General features: G+C 29.1%; 1 long non-coding RNA gene across 8 annotated transcripts; it reads left to right on the forward strand.

The window, feature by feature from the left end:
• Nucleotides 1-313: 313 nt before the first annotated feature.
• LOC107494069 (uncharacterized) lies at nt 314-3,692 on the forward strand. 8 transcript variants are annotated; one of them, XR_008010310.1, is made up of 8 exons: nt 314-569; nt 824-871; nt 1,312-1,490; nt 1,944-2,063; nt 2,235-2,306; nt 2,423-2,994; nt 3,082-3,167; nt 3,441-3,692. It is a non-coding gene; the product is annotated as an uncharacterized LOC107494069 (long non-coding RNA). The 8 variants fall into 8 exon arrangements; XR_008010308.1 differs by having other exon boundaries at nt 2,291-2,644; nt 2,925-2,994; XR_008010312.1 differs by having other exon boundaries at nt 2,291-2,306.
• Nucleotides 3,693-5,088: the final 1,396 nt, after the last annotated feature.

Genomic DNA, 5,088 nt, shown 5'->3' on the forward strand with positions numbered 1-5,088 from the left:
GTTTATTTTCCTGCTCTTTTCTTCATTAAAAAAATATTTATTCAAACATTTAACTCTCACTACAAGAATAATTAGTTTTAGCGACAAATTTTTAGCGACAATAATATAATGGCTGTTATTTTTTTAATTTAAGTTATGTTTTGGTGGTCATTATATATTTACCATTAATATTATATATTATAATGGCAATAATTGTGATTGCCACTAAAAATATAAGAAAATCTACTTTTATTGAACAATTTTTAGTGCCCATAGTACTATAGCTAGTATTATTTTTATTAAAATAAATTTTTGTAATAATAGTTTCATTAAGTTCACTTTCACCCAAACAGAGGGAGTTCTCATCGCCGAAACAGATTCAGAGGGAAGGGAGATCTCATCGCCGAAACCCTAAGTTCACTGTCACTGCCGTCGCATCCTTAGGTCATCTCCACCCTCCAAATCGGCGCCTCTGCCTCACATGACATCTTCCTCCGCCTCCTCCCCTCCCACTTTTCAATTTCTGCAACCTCCACATAGAGCGCCTCTCCATTTCCAATTTCAGTCGATGTGATTCGTTGGACTTGCAGGTAATTTCTCACCCTATTTTTCTTCAATTCAATTAGATGAACTTGAAACTGAAACTGTTCGGTGCAACATTTTCAGGTTTATATGTTTGTTAGCATTGGAAGTTGTTATGTAAAAGTAGTAGATGACAGTAATTCAATTTTGCTTAGCAATTTTAATTTCATATTTTTTTTCCTGATTAAAAATTTTGATATACTGCAATGGACATTCGATTTTTTGTTTATTTTTATGGTTTCAATGAATGTATGTTTTGTAGGAGGTGGAATTGCTCGAGATGGACTTGAATTGGTGGGAGAAAGATACGGTGCATTGCATATCCTTCATTGTTAATGCATGTAACTTTTCTAAATGCAGCAGTATCAGTCTTGGGCTATGTTCATTTTTCATATTTTAGAGGGCCTCAAAAGATATTTTTGTTGTCAATTTTGTTAATTGCTAATACAAGTAGGTAGTCAAAATTGTTTTGTGGAAGCGATTATAGGTTATCAAAATACTTTTATTGCCTTCTCAAGTTGTATTATACACAACTCTCCAGTGGGGCTGGCATTAAGGGAAGCTGTGTTAGGACTTAGGAGAGTGCTTGAATTTGTTATTATAACGTGTCAATCTCAACTTCTAAAAGGCTACAACTAGCGCGTTTTTATTTTGGATCGATTTAATAAGGAAGGGAAAAAAAAGAGGCTTGTCTTGTTTGTTTTTCATGAATTTGATTTTGTTTATGTTGTCATTAATAATGTGATTCAGTGATACCTGCCTGTTGTGCAAGCAACAACATCAAATTTTGTAATTCGGATGACTTGAATGCCACCAGCGGAAACTTTGGTTTTCGTGGGGAAGCTTTAGCTTCCATTTCCGAAGTCTCTTTGTTAGAAATTGTGACAAGAACATACGGAAGGTCTACTGGATATAGAAAGGTATTGAAGGTGGGGATAATTTCCAGCAGTTTGTTCATTAGTACTATTTCACACAAGTATATTATGATTGCTATTGATTTTGATGCAAACTTTGTTCTGGTTTGATTTTTTGTTTTTAATTACTTTTCTGTTTTAAAATTATGAAACTTAATCAAGATCTTAGAGAAAAATAGAAAAGAAATTACACTCTATATAGAAAGATAGTTACCTAAAGAGAAAGACAAATGTTTTGAATGATTTTCTTCCTAAGTATGATTTGGATGCGAATCCAATCATATCTTTCTAATAATGTCAATAAAGCATGGACCAGAGTGGCGTTATCTCTAGATATTAATCTGCAAGCCAAATCACAATCTTAATAATTAATTTATACAAAATGGTATGATGTTAATTAGTTCCATTCCTTAATTAATTATTTCAAAGCCTACTAGCAGATCTACATAGCTTTTTTCTTCATGACAGACTTGTGCATTGAAAGTGTACACTAGCTGAAAATTAAAGGATGTTACGCAATTATACAAGCAAATTGTTGTGCAGCCACAACCATCATATCAAAGTCTTCTTCTACCCTTCACAGCTAAGGTTCGTATTTTAAGTTATTCTTGTTCCAATTATTTTATTTTTAAGTTATTCTATGCTAATAGGCATCTAGTTTTGATTTGGCGTAGAGAGATGCTGAAATTATTATGATATTTCTCATGGAAAATCTTAAAAAAGTAATTAATAAGTCAACTTTTTCTTCCTTTGGTATAGGTTCTGTCCCTGTCCCGTCCGCTAACTTCTGGTGTGTTTCTGTATTTGTTTTGCAGACTTTACAGTATGTCTGTATCCTTGTGACTACAAATTTAGATAGTGTAATTATGGGATAGTAGATGATATGCCGAGGTTTGAAAAATATTCAATACCATAAACATTTGAATTGTTGGCCTTAACATTGTTAGATGTTAACTCACAGTTCGTATGCATGTGGCCTAATTCATATGCTTCTGAGTCAATTGGCTAATAGGTTTGAGCATCTGAATTCATGGAATACTAAAAATGAGTTCAAAAACAAGAAGAAAAGTAGGTTTCAACCATGTCCAGCTTATATCTTGAATATAAGTTGCCTTCATTCTTTCTATGATTTGACATTTGAATCATCAAAAACTTGGGTACAATTCAAGGTAATTCTTTTGCCCGTTTTCTTTACTCATTTTTCTTATCATGTTTGTCAATCATTGTTGCTGTATGGGCTCATAATTCATAGTTGCTTGTTGAAGGTCCAAAAGTTAATTTTATAGGGTTCTAGTCCAAATTCAGAACATTTATTAGAGATGTGTAGAATTTCTTTTTTGGGATTCCTATATTATTGTCTCATTCAGTGGGAATTGTCTTATCACAACTTGGTACATTAGATAAATATTTTTTTTTTTTGCTCAACATTTTTATATCCTGCAAATTAAGGATTGGGATTCTATACTCAACTCCATTGAGAAGGTCATAAAAGAATGCTGAGAGGAAAACATAGATTGTGGTATGCTCTCTCACTGTATCTTACATAGGTATGATGAGTTATTATTTTTTACATTTTTATTCACTATTTATTCACTGTATCTTATAGGAGAGTCCTTCAATCAGTCCACTTACATGGTACATGAAGGTCATCCGTGGAAAGATCTTAACATTCTTCCAACAGAAGCAGGCAAGGTTTATTGTTTTGGTGATCAAACACATTCTTTTGCATTATTTGAGTGTGACCAATTTTGTTCGTTTACTTTCTGCTTTCTTGTCTTATACACATGGGTTAAACATTATATAAGGTAAATATTCCCATAATTATTTTTTGTATAGTGGATCATGCTGGTTTGTCTTTATAATTATATTGAACTACTATTGTCAAATATCTTTATTGCAGATAAATCAAAATTTGGAAGCCATACTAAGAATTTTCAAAAATTCTCTTTTTTCACTTCAGGCAAGCTAACCGAAGATGAATAGTATCAATCTGACAGGGAAGATGTTAGAACCTCTCTTGGTTACTTGTGTCAAGGGACTGAAATATTGGGAGAAACAAAATTCATTTACTTTTGAGCATTAGTTATGTGCTAATCATTGATGTAACATAGATTTGTAGTATTTATGTTATTTAAATTTGTATTATGCTTTATTACTTTTCAAGAGAAATTTGCATATAAATATTTTGAATTTAATGAAATATTTCAATTTGTAGTATTTAATTTTAGTAATTTATATTATGTACAATAATAATAATAATAATAATAATAATAATAATAATAATAATTGGTAAAAAATAATTGAAATTTTAGAAAAATGATAGATTGTTATTTCTAAAAGAGTGAGTATAATTAAAAAGTTTCATGATTTTAGTGGCAATAATAATGACAACTAAAAGTGAATAACATTACAATTTTAGAATTATTTTTAGTGGTCATATAAATTGCTAGTAAATTGGGTTTTGGCGGCAATAGTAATGGCCGCAAAAAGTGATTTTTCTAGTAGTGTCTCTCATTAATGATTTCAATATCTTGATAAAGAGAAATTCATCTAGAATCTTCTTTCAACCATTAAGGATACCTATATAATTAGTGGTTAAAAAAAAATTAGTAAAAAATTAATTTTTATAATTTTAATAAATATAAATTAATTTTAAAAAGTTTTTTTAAATCCTTTTAAAAGAACCTTTTTTTTTAGAAATACAAATATAAATATATAACTTTTTATTTACAAAACAAAAAAAATATTTATACTTTATCTCTCTAAAAAACTTACTGGATCTTAGTAATTTTATATATTCTCTTGCTTATTTATCTAAAATAGACAACAAGAGTAGCGAAATTTTTTTATTATTTAATTATTTACCAAAATAAATTAAATTAATATATTTAAAAACAATATTACAACAATTTATTAAAAATAAAGATAAATTAAATAAAAATCTAACAAAAATGTTCTAAATCGGAAGAACTAAAAAGAGAATTTTTGAAGAATTTTAATAAAGAATTAATAACAACTTTCAAAATTCTTGTTCTACTAATAATACAATTCATGAATGAATTCACACCCTCCAAGGTTATTTCCTTGCCTCCAAAGTCCAAATCCTCATTAACCATAGTCAAGAACAAACCCTTGGTAAAGCTAGTCATCATTGCCATCTATATTTGGTTAGACAAAGCTTTAGATGGTTGACCAGTGAATTAATATTTAATTTGACCGGCGGGTCACCAAATAAATAGCATACAATTAAAAAAAATATTTATACTATTGTTTAAAAAATAGTGAAAATACCTATGATATTTATTTTTTATTATTTACTTTTATATATATATAAAAAACATAAAAAATATATAAAATAAATGTTATAAATAACACCACTTATATGAACATTTTTTAACGGTCGTACGAAATACATGTATGGCTACAAAACTTTCTTAATACAAGGATATTAAAAATTAACCATCCTTTCTTATTTAAAGAAAAAAACACTATGATGTGAACGCATGACGTGTATTGCGTAGTATGCTCAATTTTATAGTATCTTACAAAATAACCAACAAATCCTGTAAGAAAAAACAACAAACCACAATTTCATATAATCTCAGTCCCATAT

Source organism: Arachis duranensis, chromosome 6 (genome assembly GCF_000817695.3).
Source record: "Arachis duranensis cultivar V14167 chromosome 6, aradu.V14167.gnm2.J7QH, whole genome shotgun sequence".
In the NCBI taxonomy this organism is placed as follows: Eukaryota; Viridiplantae; Streptophyta; class Magnoliopsida; order Fabales; family Fabaceae; genus Arachis; species Arachis duranensis.